The 25,106-nt window shown below is 40.9% G+C and overlaps 1 protein-coding gene across 1 annotated transcript in view; it reads right to left on the bottom strand.

Annotated features, from left to right (window-relative positions):
• jade2 (jade family PHD finger 2) overlaps nucleotides 1-25,106 on the bottom strand; it is a 293,930-nt gene that overhangs the window by 229,090 nt on the left and 39,734 nt on the right. The window lies entirely within an intron of this gene.

Below are 25,106 nucleotides of genomic sequence, written 5' to 3'. Positions count from 1 at the left end.
TAAATAAATCTTTATCTGCACGCCTCTTCTCAGTAAACATCTACAAGTACAACTCTTCTATCTTTGGTGTTTGCTTCTCATTTCTCTTTCCTGAGACTATTACATCGTTTCGTGTAAAACACGGAGCCCTTTGATATGTGCCACTGACCCATTGCACATGACTAAAACAAGATAAATGGGCCACTTTCACCACAGTAACTAACGATGGTTCGCAAGCAACTGCACATGAAGACAAACATGCATACAAAAAGCTCGTCATTTCCCTTCCAGACAAAATACACACTTTCCGACTGTTTATATTTTTCCAAGAAGTTCGCTGGCCAGAACCGTTCGTTTATGTTATACACAAACATTAGTGCTGACATGGCAGCACAATCAAAACCAAAGAAAGAAAGACTAATACCCTCAGACGCAAACTCCAGCAGAAACACTGCCCTAGTTTAACCGTCCTCAATCCTCAAGATTAAGTAAAGATAGGGTAAGTCATTCTGTACCATTTCTAGCCCTTGTCGTCACATTCAAGTAAGGCCACGTTTACACATAGCCGGGTATTTACAAAAACGGATATTTCCCCCTCTACGTTTTGAAAAATACCCTTGTTTACACAAACCCGCATAAATACGCTGTTAAGGTGCTATGAGCAACCAAACCTGCAGGGGGCAGTGTAACGAGAAGCATAAAGTCATGCTAGCCAATCGGAATCCTGGAAAAAAACGTCAACAAATGACACGTGTGAAGCCTGAATATTATGGTTCCGCGTTAAATCGACGGCGTAGCCTACGTACGGTGCGCGTCGCCGCGTAGCCTACGCCGTAGGCTCTGCGTTGGTGTAACGCGGAACCATAAATCAGCCTGGACTGCCAGTTACTGCCAAGACGGAACGAGAGTCTTTCGTTTGGAGTGACAGAGAAGTGGAGTTACTTTTAAGTGTGACTTTAGAATATAAAACAGGTAAAATACAAGAAAATATTGACGGTGGCCAAACAAATTGTAAACACAGGTCGCACACATGACGCTGGTGACGTTTCTGTTGCATAATGTGACGTTCTGAAGCCTAAATCTCCGTTTCCATCCATTTACAAGCAAACGTGAAAACTGACTTTTTGAAAATCTCCACTTTGGCCGGAGTTTTCAGAAATGATTGTTTTTGGTGACTTTGAGCTTCGTTTTCGTGTAACCGAACGGCCAAAACGCATGAAAATGCCACCGTTTTTGCTACGTGCAAACGGGGCCTAAATATCTGCTGTCCGTCCACTTTGTGAATACAGTTCAATGTTTTTCTTCAAATACCAACAGACGTGATGTCATCCAGAAATCGCTTACCCTACCTTTAAAAAGGTCAACAAGTATCATTTGTTGAGTGTCATGTACTCTCTCTCTGTCCCACCTGTCCTGTCTCTGCCCCCAGTGCCCCCCCCCATGCCAGTGTCAAATCAAATCTGGCATCTACCATCCATTTGTTAAGTCCTCCACCTGTCATCAGCATCATGATTAAATAATCTCTTTATCATAACTCTTTTGCCCGTCACCCATCTGTCTCCACATTCCTGCGTTTCCACATTCATTTATTCATATCTGTATAAAAACTTTAATTTCTTTCTTTCACCACCATTATTCTATACAATTATTTTCATCTTGTTCCAGCAAACCATCTTCCATCTTTTGTGCAGTTCCCAACCAAATCTTCACTTTTTTGTCACTTTTACATTGAGTATATTTTTGTTCCTTTTTCAAATCAAGATTTATGCGTCAGGTAGTTGTGCTATCGGAGCAACACCACCAGTTTAATAAAACAGCCAGAGGCTACATTGGCTCTCCCTCCCTCTGGCCATGTGTTTGTTAGCGCTCAACTCCTGACTGGTATGTGTCGACATGTAAAGCTCCCCACCATCCACCCAGGCCGTCTCCTCCATTCCCTGGCCTTGGCACTCAGAGTGAGAGTGTGAGACTGGAGCTGTTTACATGTGGTTACCATAGAGTTTCACAGCTGTTTCTACCAGGCCCTAATGAGTTTCAGCAGCTGCCGGCTTATTATGATACGCACAGACAGACAATCATATTTACATAAACGTCACGCTTGCATCTGTACACATGATCAGTTAACCATTTCACACAACGGTCACAGAAATAACTTGAATCCGACAGAAGTAAATTGTATATCTGAGTCACGTGAGCTCTATGTTCATAAACGCAAGAATGAAGCCTTCAAAGAAAAGGATGGCATACCTAATGTGAAACATGGAGGAGGCTTGGTTATGTTCTGGAGCTGCTTTGTTGCGTCTGCTACAGGGTTCCTCGTATCTGCGCAGGTTTCGCGCAGACTGGGCTCACTTTCGAGACATTCTGGAGGGAAATGTGCTGCTCAGTCTTGTAAAGCTTGGTCTCAGTTGAAAGCCATGGGTCCTCCAACAGGAAAGTGATCCAAAACACAACTAAAAAACACCCGAGAACGACTATGAACAAAATATTGGACAATTCTGAAGTTGCCTTCTATGAGCCCTGATCTAAATCCTGTTGAACATCTGAGGAAAAAGCTAAAACATGCAGTCTGGAGAAGAAACTCCAGAGAGACAGGAGCGGTTTGTTCATGAGGAGTCGACCAAGTGTTATTTCAATGACGATTGTGGGTTTTTCGTTTTCTTTAATGTTAGGACACCAACAAGGTTTGCCGTGTCTGTTTTCAATTATTCAGTCCTATAACTCCAGATGAACAACAACACATATTACACCGTGTTAAAATAGAATAACAAAACCAAACAGGAGCATCGTGTGAAACATCAGAATACCCGGTTGAGTGTGTGAGTGTTGAGTGTGTGTCATTCATTCGATTGCAGATCAGTGTTCAGCATAGCTCTCGTTGTTAAGTAGATGGCCCCAGGATCGGGGTTAGCAGGGCCGCCGCAAGGGGTGTGCGAACCGTGCGACCGCATGGGGCCTCGCGCTATGGGCCGTTTTTTTTTCATTTTTTTTCATTTTTTCCCTTATAAATATCAACAGTCACGTTCCATTACAGACCTAAATGTGTACTAGTCTTGCTTATCAATAAATATATGTTCAAATGCGCGTGTCTGTTGTTCAACACAACTGCGTCAAACCAAGCGCAGACACAAGCTGCTCTGATCCAGACGGGTGGAGTGTGTAACAAACTGTCACACAATGTCGAGAGAACGAGACAAATTCAGGAAATTTCCGTCAGGGGATGAAAAAAGAAAAAAACTAAAGAAAGTTTAATGCCTCTCTGAAAGGCTCGTTTGATAAATTTGTTACAAAAATCACCGATCCGACCGGGTCTCAAGCAGCCGTGGGGCCCCGCGTCAAGGCAAGCCAAATGATGATGAGGCAGGGGAAGGTATCCAGTATTTTGCTAATTGGAGAGTTAAAATTGCGCATATAGACACCCGATCCGACCCGAAAAACCCAAAAATTTTGGGCCCACCCCGGCCATTTCGCACAGGGCCTCGCAAATCTCCCAGACGGCTCTGGGGGTTAGGGTATACTTCGGTATACAGAGGAGTTCATGTACAACTCGATGACTGAAAGACGCTCATGCCCCCGTGGCTTAACAAACAGGCCCAAACCATCACCCCTCCACCGCCGTGTTTGGTAGCTGGCATGAAGACAAAACAAGCGAGACTGAATCCTCCAGACCAAGAAACTGCCAGAACCTGTGGTTTTATAGAGGTGCTCACAATTGCTGATGATCAATTAATCACATGCATTTGATCATGAGCACCTCAATGCTGTTTACTCTCTTAACTCCTTAGGAAGCAGGACTCAAACTGTACTGTCTGTACTTCGGCTTAGTTCGTATGAAACAAGCTGTGACACAGCGCAGCGTATGTCATCTGTTATCGTTCTCACGAGGATGTGTTTGCTCAATTTTAAGACCTGGTACAGACCGACATTTGTTCCAAGTGTTGACGAACAAAGAGTAAATCCAGCATCTGGGTTGCTCACTGCTCTTAAGTGCACAAAGCAGGTTGCTGTGGTAATGTGAATGATAATGACCTTAAGACTAAATAAAACTGAACTCAGGTGTTCTCTTCAAACAGAGAGCTTCAGAGTGGATTAATGGTGGAGAATATGACTCATTTCACTCCAAAGCAACGTGACATGGACACCATGTACTTGTATGAGTGGGTGAATTGGGGCTTTGTGCTTAACCCTTAACTTGATGAGGACAGGCCGTTGTTTATGAATTAGCATTACATGAATTTTGAATCTGTTAAATTGAATTGGGTTAACTCAGTCCCAATCAGAAGAGAGAGTTATATTCAGCTTGTTGTCATAAAACGCCTGTTGGGAACCACGATTTTGTACTCGATTTGCAGCTTTTGTTGCTCTGCTTCAGCTCTTTAAACCATGGATTTCTTTTTCATTAATAGTCAAGTTTTTTCTTCTATATCACATTTTAAAACAACCTCTATTGACCACAGCGCTGTGCAGGTTAAAACAAATCCACAATAGAAATAAGCAAATATATATATATATATATATATATATATATATATATATACATACACATATACATATAAAATACCAAAGATTTTAGTCTTTCTATGACATTGCAACCACAAATTTCTGAAGACGGTACGATGTGAAATCAGTAGATAATCTCCGTTTGGAAAAGAAAAAGACAAATTTCGTGCTGAAGTTTCCGTAAATTCCAGATAGCAGCTCTCTGAAGCTTTTAGTAGAAAAATGCGCTCTGGAGCACTGATGCAGGAAGACATATCGAGCTAAATTGGTCAAAAGAAGTTCATCTTCATGGTAGTATAGAGCAGTGGTTCTCAAATGGGGGTACGCGTACCCCTGGGGGTACGTGAAGGCACTCCAGGGGGTACGTGAAATTTTAAAATATACATATATTTAAAAAGTAGCATCCGTGCAAAAATCCTTTAAAAAATAAATATTTCATAAATAATTGAGGAAAATATAAGTCTAAATTCATAAAATGAATTTTATCTTCAGGAGTAGGCTATTCAACTTATTATCCTAAAACCGCAGAGTATCCCCCACACCAGGATGGTTCCACCTAACCTGTCAAATGCCACCTGGCTTCACCTGTCAATCACTTGGACCAACGATGGAGTCGTGGTTGAAGCGTAGCAGTAATATTTTGATGTTTAATGAATCAGTTACTGATGGCACAGTGCTCTGTTTTAGGTCTTTTTCTTTTTACAACCAAGAGTGCTTTGCGCTGGTTAGGGGGTACTTGGCTGAAAAAATATTTCACAGGGGGTACATCACTGAAAAAAGGTTGAGGACCACTGGTATAGAGCAATGCTTAAGGCTGGAACGAGACTGGTGGGAAAACTACACCACACAGGTCACAGCTTTGGAAACAATGCCTATGTTCTTTTTTAGTCATGGCGCAAAAATCATAATTCATGCCATATGTCCAGATATAAAGTCACACAAAAAAGAACATGCCATACTGTATGTGCAGGAATTGATTTCACACTGAACATATTCAAAATAACACAAGCGGGCAAGTTTTATTTATTATCACGAAACATAATATGCGCATGCAGACAATAATTTTATGAGATTCTGGCTCATTTTTACAGGAGCTGGCAAAATAAATGGTCTTGTAACTTTCACAACACATTTTCACCATCAGATTCCTCCACATGCAGCTGCACATGCACGGACTGGAGCGTGCTAATTTTCACTTTCACACATTTACAGTATACGCATACTTATCGTTGCATAACTCGACAACAATGTGGCAGAGCACTTCACACCTGCTCCACCTTTTTGAGCAACTCATACTGATACCACTTCCTTCCTCCCAGGGTGCACTGGGACGACCTCGTACCATGACTTGTTTTTCTTCAACCTCTAGCAGGTGGTAAAATGTTAATCTGTTCAGGCAGCATTTAGTTTAGCATATCAGCCTCCAGGAGGCATCTTTTCTCTGTATTCATCTTATCTGTATGCAGACGACACAGAGATTTACTTGGCTCTTTCCTTAAATAACTCTGGTCCATTAGACTCTGTTGGTGCTTGGTGTGAATAGCTGGAGCAATAAAATTAAGATGAGACGGAAATAATCCTACTTGGTAACAAAAGAGTAAAATTTGCTCCACAGGTTGAGTCCAGAAGACTCGTGATAAAAACCCTGGATAGAAATGTTGGAGTGATCATGGACTTGGACCTGAGCTTCAGCAGCCACATCGAAGCTCTGACCAAAAGACGGATTTAATCACCTCAAACAAATATCAAGAGTCAGAGATCTGATGTCCAGAGCAGATTTAGAAACGCTCATCCATGCCTTAATCTCTGGCAGGATGGGCAATGTCATGTTTTTCTGTTTGGTCTTCCCAAAGTTTGAAACCAAAGAAGAAGAAAATTGCGTACTTTTGAAAATCACTTGACAAACCTAAATGTTTTAGACTTTGACATGTATGAAATTATAACTTGTGTTCATCACGTCATCCTTTCACTGCCACCAACGTTCCTGCAGTTATTCAGGATACACTTTTTAAGACACTTAGGCACAAGGCAGTATGCAGAATACAGAAGGATATAGTAAATAAACGGTCATGGAAGTAGAAGTCCTCTTCAATGTTTGTCAGACACTTTACAATTACCTACTTCCCCTCGCCAGTCGTTAATATGTATTAATTAATTCTTAATAACTGCTAAACTAAATGAGAGTCATAGCTTTTTGTCAAATTCATAGCTGTAAATTGTGAAGAGAAGTGCATAATGTCCTCAATTAGTGACTTTAGCAGATCATTAGACTTCTATTTTGACACCGCAACGTCTTTTTCACAGTTTGTTAGACTGCTTTTTATCTATAAATCACACTTTTGCAGAGATGTGACAGTTTCAGAGAAATGTAGAAAATCATTTGATTCTCCACTGCCTTATAGGCCACCAGAGATTAAAGCTCATTTCACTAGAATGAAAGTGGTGAAAATATATTCAATAAAATCTGAGGACTTCATTAAAACGTGTGGCGGATACACCCAAGACTGAAAGGAGCATGAGAGCGAGCAAATTTTTAAATGCCTGCCAAGACAACGGAGGAGTGGATTTCCATTTCACTTTTTCACAAAACAAATGCAAAATCTATACATTTGCAACGAAGGAAGCACTCCGGGGGGTTGGGGTTTCTGTTGAACAGTGGTTTTCCTTTCTCTCTCCATACCTCTGTGTACCTCTACGTACCTCGTCCTGGAAGACATTTCTTCAAGATTAAAGGAAAAGAAGATCTCAACTTCGAAGATGATGGACATCTTTAGTTTTAGACAAATTATTGCGAAAACAATCAACAGACAATGAAGGTAGCAGATGATCATTCATATGATTATTCAGAGGTGAAGGCCTTTTGTAATGCAATAATGCAAAATAATTGTTATCAACAACCCCCCCCCCCAAAGTTTCAAGGCAATTACAATAAAAATTTGGATTATGGGCGGTAGCTGAGCCAATGTTGCTGGAAACCAAAAATCCATGACCTAGTTAGAAAGCAGCTTTTGCCACGGCGCTATTTATCTTCTGTGAAACACATTAATAATGCTGCACTAAAGCAACAACATGTATAATTTAAGAAGGACACGGTCTTCTACTTTAATTTATAATTAATTAATTAATCAATCTATTAATTAATTAATGTCTTTTATAATGTCGAAGACATAATGTAAAGTAAAAATTTAGCTGATATTCAGAATTTGAAGCTGTAAGGAAAAAAAAAGGAATTCCAATTAAGGGTGAAAAAATTATGTAATTTTTACTAAATAAAGGTCCCGACACATCGACATGAGAAAGCGTGAATCTGGTTATTAACGATTATTATTTTGCTGCGCTGAAGTACGTAAAAAAATATCCACTATCAAACGCCAGAAAAGGTACCATAAAGTGGGTCGTTATTCTTACATTTTTGTTCTTTTGTAATCTGGTTAAAAAAAAAAGAAAATCAATCATTTATTGACTTTTTTGGCCAATTTATTTTTCAAACTCAGAATGCTAAAGAAAATAGTTTCATACCACATCTGTGATTTTAATATCCTCCCGGTGTGACGATTTCACATTCAAGAACAAAAAACACTCGACTCAAGGGAAAAGAAAAGGTGAAAAAAAAAGATTCAAATGAAAGACGGAATCTGAATAAAGACACGCCACCATCTGGGTGAGGGGTTTTAAATTTCAATATCAAAAGCTTGGAGAAAACCCCCCAGAGAGAAGTGTGGATATTCATGTTTCTGTCTCAATATACTGTGACAAATGCCCTCCAACAGAAGTGTGTGTCCTCTGCCCGTGTTGTCGTGTTTTGACAAGTGTCACCCGAAGCCCAGGGGAAGAGCGGGGAAACTTCTCCGAAGAAGAGCCGAGCTCAGCTTTTATGACAGGAGATGAGGCCCTGAGTTAATAAAGAGAGAGTATCCCTGCTGCAACATTATGCTGCAGTGCTTTTTCTTTTTAAACAGAAAGTTTCTTTTTCTGTGCAGGATGGATGCAAACACAAGGAAGGCCCTCTTTAGCCGCCTCAGTGTTTTTCTTGCTCTAAACTGCTGCCCATAACCATTAATCACCAGGCCAAATGTGCACTTTGTGTTTGTGTACTGCGAGTCATAATGGCTTCCTGTTTGTCTACAAAATTTTCAAAAAGTTCAACCTCTACCATCATCTAAAATGAGATAAAAACAGTCGGAAAAAAGGAGGAGGAGGAGGAGGAGGAGGAAGCATCCGACTGTGTCCTCCTTCCGCCAAGTAAAACCATCGAAACCACTTCTGAGAGAAGTTAAAGACCGGAGTGAAAGACTCGCAAAGGCGCAAATAGATACGGCTCATTTTTAGAAAAGACCTACGCTGTCATTACACGTCCGTCATGTTTACCATTTGTTGAGGATATTTTTATATAATTATGTGAATATTTTATAATCATCTAACACCTAAGTAAAACATTTAACTAAGACTAATATTGAGAGTGGAGAGAGAGACAGAGAGAGTGGAAAAAAAAACACTGGCCGGACACACACACACGGGTAAGGGAGGGGGAAGTCCGCTGCACTTGCAAACCCATGGCCTTGACTAAACTGCAAGCAAAGCAGGTGAGAGGCGAAATAATGAAGATGATTGTAAATGAGCACCAAAGCTTCAGGTTCCTATGTGGCAGTTATCTAGCAATGATAAAGGGAACATAAGCAAGAACTTCAAAGTAGTAGGAACAGATGTCTATGATCATTGATGGTGAAAATAATGCATTTATTGTCATATGTCTCTTATCTTCCTATAAAAGCCGTGGGTGCGGAGATAAGTTTTCAGAGTTTTCCTTGGACCGCGGAACATGCGATGCTCTCCTGTGGACGTCTTGTACTTTTTTTGGAATAAAGGACCTCCACAGTATTTGTTGGACGAATGCCAGCCGAAACTTTGACTCCTGTGTTTTCTTCAAGTCCACGGATGAAGGAAAAACTTAGACGATTTGGAATAATGGAAAACTTAGGATTATTGTGGAGATCCCAAAAAGGATTTTCTCTACATTTGGCGAGCCAGCCAGGAGAAAGTTACCGGATTTCAGGACTTACGGATCCCGGCGGGAGGTAGGAAATAAATCTTTTTTCTTTTTTAAAAGAAAAAAAAAAAAAAAGAGAAAAGAGAGGAAAAGGAGAAAAGAGGTTGCAGCGGTTCTCGATGTAAAATTAAAAACAGTTTAGTTCGCCCTCTGCGGTTAAATTTGCCCTTGTGTGCTACGGATTTTCGGTTTTGTCATTAAATTTATGTTTTAAAATCTGAGTGTTTGCGCTGCCGTTAGCGGAGCGGTAGCGGCGCTCTGCCCGGCCTGCTTCCTCTCACACGGAGCGGAGCGGAGGGAGTTTAAAACAGAGGGTCTGAAGATAAGAACCGCGTTAAATCTTCGGGGTTAGATCAGGGAGTGAAAAATAGTTGAACAGAGTTTTTCCTGTTTGAAATTATTGTTTGAGAGCGGTGGGACGATCGGAGCCTCCCGCTCGGGGGAGGACAGCCTGCCGAGCGGCTCGGGGGCTGGGTTTCCGCTGGCCGATTATGGTCGGGAATAAAAATAAATAAATAAATAAATAAATAAATTTAGTTTTGCTGTGGCAAATAAATAAAGGCAGAATCCTAGTCTCGAGCAAACTCCCCTAACAATTAAATTAGACACGCCGCCTTTTAACTCTTTTAACTCAGGGTCATGATCGTGCCTGTGGCGGGGGGAGTTTGAGGAAATAGGTTCACGGCTTTAAATCTTCGGTATGACACGAGAGAATTGAGGCGGATCTCACCCATTTTTTATTTTAAGTCTCCCATATTAGACTCGGTTGTGGTTCCGTGATCGTGACCGCTGCGGGGCCCCCGGGCGCGGGGTGGTGCACCCCCGCGCTGCGGGCTCTGCCTCGGTCTGACGCGGGACTATGATTCGAACATTGTCCAACAAGGAATTTGACTCCGGTAGTTTTGCTCTATCTAGTTTCGCTCTATATCAGGATACTTTGTACTATTGTGGGTATTATAAATAATAATAATTGTAATTATTTACGATAAGTTTCGCGGAAGCGGGAGGACTGTCATCCGCTTAGCGTCGGGGCGGTCCGCGCCCCCGCGGCATCCATCAGTGTATACCTACGACTGAGTTGTTAAGATTAAAGAGGCAGTTGTGTGTGTGTGTGAGAAGTTTTATTGCTTTTTCAAAGTGGGGGGATAAGTCTCTTATCTTATCTTTTCCCCGGTAGGGATACGGGAATGCTGTTTCCATAGAATTTTCAGAGTAGGCTCAGCACATGCACACATTGCATTGATCAGCATAAAACAGTTTAAATCAGCAATGGAAAAATTAAAGCTCGGTTGTAGTTCTGTGGGGGGCCGGTGCTTGGCTTGCGGATGCGGGGTGCGCGCCCCCGCGCTGCGGGCTCAGCGTCGGTCTGACACGGGACTGTGATTCAGGATAAGGGAGATTTATTACGGTATTTAATGTATATTTTAAACGGGCCTTGAATGTCTTAGAAACAATCTGGGGCTGTTTGTTTCTGCATGGGTCAGAAATTCAGCCTGTGGGACATGTCTCCCTGACATGTCTCTCTGAGGGAATGGGTAGCTGGTGGATTTCAAGGGGCGTGACTATGATCTGATTGGCTGGTAGATTTCAAGGGGCGTGACTATGGTAATGAGGCTCTGTGCTGATTGGCTGGTGGATTTCAAGGGGCGTGACTATGATCTGATTGGCTGGTTGATTCCAAGGGGAGTGACTATGATAAGGCTCTGTGCTGATTGGCTGCTGGAATGACGTGTTGGAGGGGAGGGCACAGGGGCCTCATGTGGGCTGAAGCTTCCATAGAAGCGTTTGGTTGATATCTCCGCTGTTTTGTGAGTGCAGCATGAGTAGTTTGGGATGAGGGAAAGTGTCGAAACAAGGACTGTTAACACAAACCGAAACCGAACCATGGGCTGCCTGAACCGCTGCACCCCTAATATCCTCCCTCCGGCCGGCTCCAATGGTCAGAAAATGCTGGTATAAACTTTCTAAAAAAACCTAGAATTAACAATTTTTTTTAATGTATGGACGGTATCGGCTGGTATTCGGCACAAAATTCAGAATGTGTGGATGAATGAATGTGGCCAATGGGATGAAAAAGAAGCGTATTTAACTGGGTAGAATTTCTGGAAAAAGATTTTTGTATTTGAAGTTATGAAGAGATGAGTTTTTGTTTTAGTGTTGGAAAAGGTTTTTGGGATTTGAAGTTATGAAAAAGATTATGATTTATAAGAGTTTTTGTTTTAGTGTCGGACAAAGTTTTTGGGATTTGAAGTTATAAAAAATAAATAAATTATGATTTAAGTTTTTGGGATTCGGAATACAAAGTTTTTAGGATTGGAAGTTATAAAATTATGATTTAAGTTTTTGGGATTCGGAATACAAAGTTTTTAGGATTGGAAGTTATAAAATTATGATTTAAGTTTTTGGGATTCGGAATACAAAGTTTTTGGGATTGGAAGTTATAAAATTATGATTTAAGTTTTTGGGATTCGGAATACAAAGTTTTTGGGATTTGAAGTTATAAAATTATGATTTAAGTTTTTGGGATTCGGAATACAAAGTTTTTGGGATTTGAAGTTATAAAATTATGATTTAAGTTTTTGGGATTCGGAATACAAAGTTTTTGGGATTGGAAATTATAAAATTATGATTTAAGTTTTTGGGATTCGGAATACAAAGTTTTTGGGATTTGAAGTTATAAAATTATGATTTAAGTTTTTGGGATTCGGAATACAAAGTTTTTGGGATTGGAAGTTATAAAATTATGATTTAAGTTTTTGGGATTCGGAATACAAAGTTTTTGGGATTGGAAGTTATAAAATTATGATTTAAGTTTTTGGGATTCGGAATACAAAGTTTTTGGGATTTGAAGTTATAAAATTATGATTTAAGTTTTTGGGATTCGGAATACAAAGTTTTTGGGATTGGAAGTTATAAAATTATGATTTAAGTTTTTGGGATTCGGAATACAAAGTTTTTGGGATTGGAAGTTATAAAATTATGATTTAAGTTTTTGGGATTCGGAATACAAAGTTTTTGGGATTTGAAGTTATAAAATTATGATTTAAGTTTTTGGGATTCGGAATACAAAGTTTTTGGGATTGGAAGTTATAAAATTATGATTTAAGTTTTTGGGATTCGGAGTACAAAGTTTTTGGGATTTGAAGTTATAAAAAAGTTTTCGAGTTTATTTGTTTTTTTCTTTTCTTGGTGTGGCACGGATTTTTAATTTTAGTTATCGGCTGTGTGTATAATTCTAACAGAACGGGAAAGAAGTACCTGCCCAGAATCAGTTCCGAGTACCTGCTCTGAGGTTTGGGTCTGTGGAAAAAAGTACCACTGGGAATGTATACAACAGATTATGATTTAAACAATAGTGGTTGATTTAATGTGTTTATACGGAAGTTGCTGTTTAAGTGTTTGAAAAAGTTTTTGGGATTCGAAGTTATAAAAATTATTATTTAAGTTTTTGGGATTCGAAGTTATAAAAAATTATTATTTAAGTTTTTGGGATTTGAAGTACAAAGTTTTTGGGATTCGAAGTTATAAAAAATTATTATTTAAGTTTTTGGGATTTGAAGTTATAAAAAATTATGATTTAAGTTTTTGGGATTTGAAGTACAAAGTTTTTGGGATTTGAAGTTATCGAAATTATGATTTAAAAGAGTTTTTGTTTTAGTGTTGGACAAAGTTTTGTATTTGAAGTTGTGAAGAGATGAGTTTTTGTTTTAGTGTTGGGAAAAGTTTTTGGTATTTAAAGTTGTGAAGAAGATTATGATTTAAAAGAGTTGCTATTTAGTGTTTGAAAAGTGGTTTTATTTGTTCCTTCTCTCTCCGGGGTGCGGAGAGTTGAGGAGCGTTTGAAGATTTTTTTTTGTTATATAGTTTCACATATTTCTCACCGGCCGGAGAAATCTGTGAAAACCGCTGATGGCATATAATAATGTATAATACGTTTGGAGGAACATAACTAGGATTGGACGGAAAGACTGTGGAATCCTGCTATAGATAGTGTGATTAGATAACTAAATAATAGAAATATAAATATTAGCACAGAAGATCTGTGTGAATACATGGAATTATATATAATGGAATGAATTGAAAGGGTAGAACATAGACGAATATTAATGGGACAATTAAGGAATGAATAACGAATAACTGATAATTACACCTATAAATAATGATTAAAAGGTTATGAAAAGGACCAGACTAGGTGTCTGGCCCTGTGATGTATTCACTAGTGCATAAGCACAGTGAATTAGTGTATTGTTATATAACAGTATGACTGTTGGAGTAGCAGGGGAATTAACCCCGGAGTTTGAAAGTTTAGCCTGTTAAAACATGGGCATGATGGGGATGCCTGCAAAGGCGTATAGTCAGTTCTGTACAAGCAGATCTTGCTTAAATGGCAAGGGAGTTGGACCCAACAAATAAACTATGTTAAAGAATAAAAAAATGCACAGTATATTGGTATAAGGTAAAATAGAATACAGATACACTAAATAATCTTTGAAACAGAACATTAGGCATAAAAATGACCAAAAGGATTATTATGAGTCTGCATTGATTGAGAGCGAGGCAGATTGGAAAAAAGGAAAAAACAGGGGGACAAGATTAAAATAATTAACTAAGCAACCACAGGCCGTGAGGATCGCTGTGAACTGCCAAATACCATGGGTGCCGGTGAAAGTAAAACAGGCGAAGAAGACAACACTGGCAGAAGGTAATAGTGGTTACCCATCCATCTAACGAACAAAAAATTTTAAAGGGGTATGAGAAGATGGCACAAAATGTCATCTGGACGAAAACACTGGCCTCTCGACGGCTGCTTTGATCCTAGGTGCTGTGATGAGGTTGACGGAGGGTTGGAAGGACATACAAAAAGAGTATGTTGTAATTTGTCATTCTAAAAGGCAGGAAAATGCTGAGCAACACAATATATTGTAGTATTTTAATATCAAAGCTGAAAACTAGATAGGAAATATATGACAAAATGACACGTAAAAGTGTCAAAGACAGGATAACTGAGGATGGAAAGAAAACAGTTATAATAAATTGAGCGACTTTAGAAAGATAGCATGCAAAGTGAATCCCATCTCGGTCAAGTGCCATAAGTTAACAGAAGGAGGGAGCAGACCAGTCAGGACATTCGTCTGACAGTACTACTGACGAATCAGAAGAAGAGTGCTGTAGAACAGAGGATGAATGGTTAATTGACAGTCCAGATGTACCAGAAGCAGGTTCAATAACGAGAAGCAAAGATCCGGATGACTCAGAGCATGGAGAGGGACGGGTCAGCCGGAGTCATCGGACTCCACGCCGGAACAGAAGTGAGTACGAATGCGATCAGCTCCACATCAGAGAACATCGCTGATTAACAGAGCCAGAGGCGGGACCATCTTACAGAGGGGTGACACAGGCACACCCACAATATCACTCCCTCCTGTTCAACAAATACCTGTTGTGCTTAATGCTTATCCTATAGCACCCTATACAGGTCAGGCCCGGACTCTGCTGGTTCCCCCAATCCAGGTTTATCTCAACCAAGGGGGTGATTCCTGGGGGCCTACAGGCGGTAGGGGACCGCATCTGCCAATACTGCAAGCAGCTCCTGCAACACCACGAGCAGCTTCGACAATGCCTCAGTAATACTCAAGATTACAGTACTGGGGAGGTAGACAAATGGGACACATACAGATGGACTGTCCGATCATTCCGGGGACAGGGCCCCAAAATCCTGGGTCAGGACCTCCAAACCCTGGAGGGGGGACACGGGGGCAGCTTACTCCTGCAATAGGAGAAGATGGAGCCAACCTTCCCCGTGCTGCCTCGAAGATTCGGACAACACGCCAGTTAATCGTTTGGGAAGAGATGCGTTGTGTCAGCCCAATGCAAAAATCCAGATGGTGTATATTTTGAGATGGTACAAGACCAACCTGACAATATGACTGTTCCCATGATGCCACTAACGATTCCTGCAGAATCTCCACAGGTACCGACGAGCGACCTGGAGGCACAAGTACACTGGATGAAGCTAACAACACCGGACTCCTTCCTTCATCATGAGTGGGAAGCATGGAGACCACTGGTGGTGACACGGCTAGAAAACCAACGCCACCTCTGCTTTGTGCTATGCCTTTGAAAGAGACCAAGTTCATGAGGACTTTGAGTTTGCAGAAGTGGATATCAAATCCAACTCGACACCTCATGGGAGTATTGTTTCAGATGAACTGTTTTTCAGAATTGCACTCACACTGGTGGACAAAGTCGTAAGAAGACGTAGAGAGGGTTATAGTATCTAGACGAAAAGATAAACAAATGGTAATGGCCAACGAACACATGGTGCTAATAGAACAGATCCCGTCATAAGTAGGGTCCCTATGTAGAAGCAGAGGCTATAGCAGGGCCAGTGGATAGGGGGGCCCTGATGAGAACAGATAGTGCATGCAATGCCTCAATCTTTCCCATCAACCGACCAGGTGGTAACGAATATAGACTAGTGCATGATTTGAGGAAATGCCAGTATTACCTGATCCCCACATGGTATTAGCTCTGTGCTCAGCATTTTTCAGCATACTAGTTCATCTTAATTCTCAGCATTTGTTTGCTTTTACTTGTAAAGGCCTACAATCGTACACTCTCCCTCAATCTTTGATCACGCGCTTGCGGATGATCTTAGTCATTTAGGTATACAATCAACGGCTTTAATGTACATGGACGGTATTTTGATTGTCTTTCCTTGGCAGGCTACAGCAGACCCTGGGTGTGTGATTGTGCTACCAAAACAGTCCCATTGAGAGTTTTAATCCGAGCAGGTGGACAAGGATGACAGTCAGCCCGGTTGCAGTGGACTGACGGGCAGAACGGGGGCTCTCCAGCTGCTAAGAAGGGAGGTTTCCGGACTGCCCCCGCTCTAGCCAATCCAGACTACACAGGAGGAAACGCCGGGCTCGTTTGGCCCGCCAGCATTTGTTTTCCGCCCATGCTGGGGCGTGATTGGGTTTCCTCCGATTAAGACTAACTGCATGTTGTTGTTAATCCTGTATGGATTGACAAGGGGGGAAAATTATAATATTAGCTAATACTAATCCTAATAAAGAATAAGAAGGGCAGAACGTGGAAGCAGGTGTCTCGGTTTGAAAAACAGACCGATATATTCAGATTTTATTTTTATTTTTATTATTTAGCTTTTGCACAAGATGATCAATATGACATTTAAAGTTTAGACAGTTATCAATGAGGACCCCAAGGAAATTTGTAGAAGTTTACTTTCTATTTCTTCATCATTTTGTATTTTTTTGATCTGAAAGGCAAAATATTTTCCGTATTTATCCATTTTTTACTGGAACTAAATAATTGATGAGCTTAACAAGGAATCTCGCTTTTCATTTATGGAAATAATTAATTTGATGTTTTTCATTTATTGTAATAATGAATTTGATCATCGGCCAGTAGTTTGGGGCTAATGTTTCGTGGGAGCTAATACATTTTATTTTTGTTTAGAAACGCCATTTTTCCATGAAGGAAACATTATTCACTGTAGATATCCTAAGTACCCCCTGACCACCTCAAAGAAGTTACTAGAGCAATTTGCAGGTCTGATTGTTCAGGTGTGTACACCCAATACCCAAGAGGAAAGAAATTAGCAAGCTTATCATTATACACTAGTAACTAATGTATTAAATCATTTGGAGTTAAGTTGCGTGGAGTAGGAAAGATCATGAGGGCGTTTGGTAAACACTAGATGGGAAGGTAATTCTCCCGCTAGGCGTTCAACAGCAACTTTAGGAACGAAAGTTTACTTCTCCGAACCGCAGAGTTTGGGTGCTTCTTACTCCAAACAGGTCAGAGACTCCAGAGGGGGGAGATGCCAGCACCACAGGCGGAGTGGGTTCCCTTGAGAGTCATCAGAAGCAAGTGCTCGGAGCTGAGGGGTTCTTTTGAGGGTCATCAGAAGCAAGTGCTCGGAGCTGAGGCAGGCGGGACCCAGAACGGACCACTCACACCGTTCGACTCCACGGGAAAAGAGACACGTGGTGTCACTGGTCGCAGTGGGCCCCAACCGACCAACCTCAAAGATCGGTACCCCAGATCCGGCTGGATCTGGCGCAGCGGCGGACATCAGACCTAAGCCCTCGACAAAGGGGCACAATAATCCCCTGGGTAGGTCAAACAGGTGTCAGAATAGTCTACACCCCTGACACCCGAAGAAAGAAGAATTACTGACACCCCGAAGAAAGAAGAATTAAGAAGATTACTCCTCATTAGTGTGCCAGGGAATCTTCCCTAGGACAAACCAACAGTACCTAGCTTTGTAAACAGAATAGGCATGGTTTGATGTGTGCTGTTATAATTTTAGTATTCACCAATGTATCTGATTGCATGCTCACGTATAATGCTATGAATTGTATATTACTCGTAAACTGTTGAAATGTGTAATGCTGACGTTGCCACCTGGCGAGGGTTTTACCACTCATCACTGTGGTGTTGAGGGGAAGTTTCCCTGGCCATGTCTGCAAGGGTCGGATAATGAAAAGGCCCACAGTGACTGATCGCTACACCATTGGGATGGGTTAGTCCCGGGGTGGTTCGAGTCGTGGTCCTGCTGCCACTTTGGCGGCTGGGGCAGTGTCTCGTATGGTGATTCTCACTGTGAGCTGAAATTACTGATGTACTCATGATGGTGACGCTTTTACCCTAAAAAGTTTGTGTGTTGTACTAATGAATCCTTATGGGGAGGACTATGTGTCGAGTTATGTGGGTTGGAGATGATACTTTTTAGTATCATAGGGGGGATTGTTGAGGATATTTTTATATAATTATGTGAATATTTTATAATCATCTAACACCTAAGTAAAACATTTAACTAAGACTAATATTGAGAGTGGAGAGAGAGACAGAGAGAGTGGAAAAAAAAACACTGGCCGGACACACACACACGGGTAAGGGAGGGGGAAGTCCGCTGCACTTGCAAACCCATGGCCTTGACTAAACTGCAAGCAAAGCAGGTGAGAGGCGAAATAATGAAGATGATTGTAAATGAGCACCAAAGCTTCAGGTTCCTATGTGGCAGTTATCTAGCAATGATAAAGGGAACATAAGCAAGAACTTCAAAGTAGTAGGAACAGATGTCTATGATCATTGATGGTGAAAATAATGCATTTATTGTCATATGTCTCTTATCTTCCTATAAAAGCCGTGGGTGCGGAGATAAGTTTTCAGAGTTTTCCTTGGACCGCGGAACATGCGATGCTCTCCTGTGGACGTCTTGTACTTTTTTTGGAATAAAGGACCTCCACAGTATTTGTTGGACGAATGCCAGCCGAAACTTTGACTCCTGTGTTTTCTTCAAGTCCACGGATGAAGGAAAAACTTAGACGATTTGGAATAATGGAAAACTTAGGATTATTGTGGAGATCCCAAAAAGGATTTTCTCTACACATTCACCACACCTCCTCCGACCAAGGGTGAGCATCATCCCATTTACTCGTCCGCAGCATGAGCCACTGTTCAGTCATCTTCCCAGTCAGGGAAGCAGCGCAGAAGAGGTTCTCCTACCAAAAATAACGCCATTTTTTTTTTTTTTTAGAAGAAGATCCTTTCAGTGACGCTTGCCATTTCTGACTTACAAAATACCAACAAGTTTTAACTGGTTTGAATTAGGGGTGTAACGATACACTTATCTCACGATACGGTACGATACACGATATTGAGGTCACTATAACGATACGATACGATATTATAGCAGTATTTTTTTAACAACCTTGAATGAGGAACATGTGACTGGAAAAAATGGTCTTTTATTTGAAAGACACAAAATACAAAACAATACTGTGCGTTTTTGCCCTATTGTTACAGTTTGTAATGCTTTATAACTGTTTAAGTTTTAAAGAGAAAGCCAGGCCAACCATTTTCCACAAACTGAACTAAAAGTAAATGTCAGGTTTGCATTATGCATATATATACAAGTAAAAATATTTTGCCACAAACTGAATAGTTTCTCTCATGTAGGATTTGACTTTTTTCTTTTCCAGAAATTTAACAACTAAAATTAAAAAAATAAATAAAAGTAAATAAATACATACAATTTTACATCATAAAAAAGATTGATTCATGCTCACCTCATAAGTGTAAGAGGAGATTTATTTTTGTTAAGAAGGTTATTTTGGTAATTCAGGGTTCATTATTTTATAAATATATTCTTTATATTCTGATGTAAATCAGGGACTATAATGACACTAGTCAGTTTATCTGTAGTGATTAGTCTGTTTTAGATTGGGCGGAGTGATACGCCACAGTACGGCACTAGGTGCTGTGTTGATGTTCTAAAATCCTACACTGTTGAGCGGACATTAAAGTACACTCGAACTCGGAAGAAGTTGCCCCCGTGTTTATCCTACTAAAAAGGTTGAATTTAATAAGTAAGGCTTGACTCTACACCAGACTTACATAAGTAAAGGTTCAGAGCTCAAAACGGGACTAGTTTCTTCTGAGCGGAGTTAGATTTTGGTCCGCGGGTCGAAGCGTGATCGGATGCGCGTTACTAGTCAACACAATGGATTAATATTAATAGCCCAATATCGCGATACACTTAGTCACCTCCACAACACGTTTCGTGACGTTTTTGTATCGCGAAATTTCATCATTTCATTCATCTTTAAAGGAGCCGTCTGTAAGAAATGTCCAAAACTGGTACTGCAGTCACTTTCAAAATATTGTTGAGCGGCGTGTACCCTCCCCCTCCTCCCCCCGACCAGAGGTTGCCAGGTAGGCTGCAGAATGCAGCAGGAACGTAGGCTGCCATGGCTGCGATAATTAGAGCCGAGCTGGCAACCTGGATGCCGAAACAATACTGACTTGGTGATTGGGAGATAGGTGGAGGGTGGAGCTTCAGGCCAAAACAAAAAATGACAACATAAACATCAGTTGAGGGCTGCAACTCCTCTTTTTAAACTGGAATATCCTGGCTTGAGTGCTGTTGTCAGTGACATAAGTATTTGAAATTAACATGATTTTTAAATGTCTGTTGACATATCGGGGTCATTTTATGATTCGTTTTATTATTGCTCTTACATACAGCTCCTTTAACTTGTCAGATAAAGAATAACAAAATCTTTTTTTAATGCAACTAATAGTTAACTTGCGATAAATCATGTGTGCAACATCCCTCTTTAACTGTCTTTGGTTTGTGACTACAATGTTAAAATCTCGTAATAAATTTGAATAATTTATGTGAACTGTTGCTGCGGCAAGTGAGTTGAGCATGTGATGCTCACAACTGTGTGGATCTTGAGTACACAAACGCACAAAAACCCAAGCTGGCGTGTATCAGGAGCAGAGCGGCGATGCCTCTTCATCGTGGGTCGTGATCTCCGAAATATACAGCGTTACAAGCCGCCGTTGCTACGGCACCCGCGTACGTGCTTCACACGCCAGCAGCAGAAGCAGCCGCCTCTCTGGTCCAAGTACTCACATGCAACCGGTCGCCGCTGAAAGGCTGAACTCTTATAATCTAGTTTAAGAAAGAGTTTATTTTGTCCCCATGTCGGCATGCTGTCAGAGATAAGCTGCGGCGGAGAAATAAAAGCACGGGCCCAACGAACGCAGGAGAACTGCACGGCAACTACACCCGTCGTAATGTCCGTGTCATCTTTTTCCAATATATCTTTATCTTACGTCTGTGTTTTCTGTCTGCGCGCAGCAAAAAGAGGGAGAGGGAGATAACATCCACCAGTTTCGGAAGGCAGTCCTTATCTGCATCCTTGCTGGAAAGTCTTTGTGATGGAAGAATTGTGTTGAGAATTGAAACCGTGCAAACACACAGACTGGCATCTAGAAAAGAAGAGGCGAGTACTTTCAGTCTGATGTGGTGACTGAGATGAAGATGGGAAAAAGCAGACAAAATTTAGAAATGCATGATTGTTTTTTTTGTTTTTTTTAATTCTCCTTATCGGCTTTTAGAAATATTATTTAATACTGGTATTATACACAGCAGCTCTGGTGGTGCAGCTCTGGCACCGCTAATGTGACTTTAAAGAGAAAATGAGTAACTAGAGATCGTTGTGATTCTCTGGCACATGACGACAGTTGGCTCATGTGCTGCTTGAGGCTTCCAGCATCTGTTTAAAAAAAAATAACAACACAACAGTCTTCATGCTTCATTTGTACATTTGTGTTTCCATCTTGATCATCTCCACATAAACCTGTCTGACATTATAAACCTGTCCATCAGGTGCAGGTAAAGACTGCCAGTCCTTTTACTGCAGAGAGGGGGCGGAGTCAGCTCCTGGCAGCGTGGCATTGCCCAGACTCTTCTGTAAAACCTCTGCTTATACAGAGTCCACGTTTTCCACTTCAGTCGGGATCATCTCAAATAGTGTTTTACTAATTAGAAGAGGTTAGGAATCAAATTTAACAACGAATGGGTTTTGTAAACAGAACCAAAAATACTCACAGCTTTACAAACCGGGCATAAAGGTCTTTCTGAGTTTTACTTATGAAAATAAACAGCTCTAAGTATAGTCCCTGGATTATCTCTGTATAAAGTGCACATAAATCGTTGGATGTTCGTTTACAGAAAGTCAGATAATAGAGGAATGCAAGATGACTTTTCCAGAGTTGGAAGTGTGAGTCAGGCTCCAAAAGCCCGTCCCTGTAAAAGAACACACATCAACCCTGCATATTCAGACCCGCAGTTCCCCACCGTCACGAGATAAATATACAAGCCATTAACTTCATGTTTAAATAGAGCTGACTTGTTGAATAAACTTGCAAAGGTGAATTGCTATTTTGGAATAACTCGAGTCAGAAAAAACACACAAAAAACTCCAAAAAGAACAGCGTAATCTGTCAATATCCCCTCCTTTTCCAATTTGGTCCTTACCGGCACCAGTTCAGACGCACTTGCGCTTCTTGACTCGAAAAGTGTGTGCTGTGAACTTTTATCAGCCGTCACCTGCTCTTTGGTTTGTTCAACCTTTTTCCCATGACTCCCTGCACAAACACGGCCGCGAGCCAGCGTCCTTCACGGAGGAGCAGCGTTACGAGAGGGGGACGTGGCCCCTGGCTGTTCTGCCGAGGGCCAGGTCACAGCAGAGAGCTGCAGCAGTAATTACTGAGCGACAGAATGCTAACGGAACCTTCCAACAGCCTGTGGTTAACGGGACGGGGCAGAGGGGGGAGGAGGTTTCAAACAGATGCTGACAGATGCCCCGCGGACGGCTTGTACTTTTGGTGACGCGCGTGACATTTCGCTCTGTAGGTGCAAGAAAGAAAAAAAAAAAAGAACATTCATGCTCCTTGACTTCAGTTAGCATTTCACCCGGCTGAGACGCAATCCGGACACTGTCGCTCCAGATGCTGACTGACAAAGAAGACCAGAAGGAGAGCACACATTAGGCCCATTTTAAAATCCTTACACTGGCTACCTGTTAGTTTTCGTGTTGATTTTAAAGTTCTTTTATTAGTTTATAAAGCGCTACATGGGCTTGCACCAGAGTATATTTCAGAGATGTTTTTATTCTATGAACCAGGAAGGAACTCAGATCCTCTGGCTCTTCCTTTTTAGCTGTTCCACAGAGTAGAACTAAAACATTTGCTGCTTTTAACCACTAATATGCTCCAAAACTGTGGACCAGCCTGCCGGAGGATCTGAGAGGAGCTGGAAATGTGGACATTTTTAAACGTAGACTAAAAACTCATCTCTTTGGTCTGGCTTTTACAGTATGTAGCATCAAATTTTATAGTTTTATTCTGTTTAACATTTTTTAAAGGTATTTGTTTTATTTATTGATCTATTTCTTGTAATGTTTTTATTATTATATTTTATTGTTGTGGACTGATTATTTTTTAGCCTTAATCCTTGAACTCTTATAATTTTTTCATTTTAATTAACTATATTGTATGTCAGTCATTTATTTTGGTCTTACAGTTAAAATCTTTTTGTTTATTACGCTTATTTTTCAGTCAAAATGTCAAAGCACTTTGTATTTCATATACCGGGATGAAAGGTGCTATATAAATAAAATTTGATTGATTGAATGATTGATTGAAAGACGTTTGTCTCCCAATATCTCCGGGGACCAGAACGTGATCGTCGCCGCCTCCCGATCTTTATTCTGAAGATGTCATAGTTCAGAGCAGATGTAAGTCGTTTCAGTTCAATGGTTGGGGGACTTTTTTTAAAGTAAAACACTAACAAAAAAAAAAGCGAGTCCTGATCTGGATCTGAGGCTCCGCTTCTCGGGGAGAGTGGGAGGAATGTGTGACTGTGGCAGCCCGTGCTTTGCCACAACTGGTACACTGCACCATTTTCCAACTGGATTATGCCAGCCTCGTCCTCAGAGTGGTCATTTGAGAGCTCTTGGGATCATTCATCATGACCGTATTTATGCCTCGAACCCGGCATTTTAGCCAACCAATTTGTGCCATCCGTGCGCTCGGTTGATTTAGCTGTGGTGGCAGAGACGGCTGTATTTACGTTGGGCTGAAGTGTTTGTCCCGCCGATATAAACTTCAGCTGCAGACTCTGGATCGGTGCTTTTATGATCTCACACTAGGTGGCAAGTTTGTCTGAACAAATCTTTTTCAAGCGTGCATATTTTTACTGTTGATCACTCCAGATTTGTGGTCTCCTCTCACAAATCCTCTACGGCGCAGTAAACAACTGAACATTATCCAATTCTGTTTTTTTCAGTGATTTATTTTGAAAAGAATCATAAAAAGTACAAATCCTTTGAGAGTTTGGTGTTGTGCCAAAAATAGAACAAACCTTGCCATTAGATGATAACAAATCGCAGCATGTCATGATTAAACCCGTCTGTGTGATATCAGGTAAACGAGTCCTCGATGTTCAAAACCAGTCACACTTGGATCCGCCTGATGGAAACATCCAGCATGTTGGGCAGGTCGGCCGTTGGTCAATAACTCAAATTTGAATTGGGTGACGATTAGGCATGGGACGATATGAAAATTTCATATCACGATATTAGTGGACAAAAATATCACGATTACGATATTATCACGATATTAGCGTGTCGCTTATAAAATTCTTAAAATGCAAGGAAAAAGACTAACCGTGGATCCACTGGTTCCTTCAGAACATTTATTCTCAAATCATTCTCAACACAGTGACACTTGAGGTAGAGAACAAATAGTGTCCTGTAAATGTTATGCATTACAAAGTGTAAACTATAGTACCGGTACCGGTACTTATTTGAACTTTCTTTTTTTGTAAGAAAATACTTCCCTGAGAGTCGAAAGAAATAAGTGATAAATAGAAATAAAGTGACAAAGTAGAGCCAAATGCACACTGATTGTATTACTCTCTGAAACTTTAACAGTGGCTGGCTGCCAGTGGCTGGTTGCTCTGCCTGCTCATCAACAATAACACACGTCGGGGGATTCTTCACTTCCGCCCGGCGCTCCGCCTCTACAGCTGGATCCGTATCCGGTCTGGGCCGGATATGCAACCGGGCGAGTGAATTGACACTTTCTTCCAAAAAAAAAAAAAAAAATTTTTTTTTTTTGGCGATAATTACAGTACCCCACGATAACGTTATCGCGGCCGTTTTTTATCGCGATATACGATAATATCGTATAT

The sequence above is a fragment of the Cololabis saira genome, chromosome 14, assembly GCF_033807715.1.
Source record: "Cololabis saira isolate AMF1-May2022 chromosome 14, fColSai1.1, whole genome shotgun sequence".
NCBI classification, from domain to species: Eukaryota; Metazoa; Chordata; class Actinopteri; order Beloniformes; family Belonidae; genus Cololabis; species Cololabis saira.
Note: the sequence above shows the minus strand (reverse complement) of the source record. Positions and strands in the feature narration are given on the sequence as shown.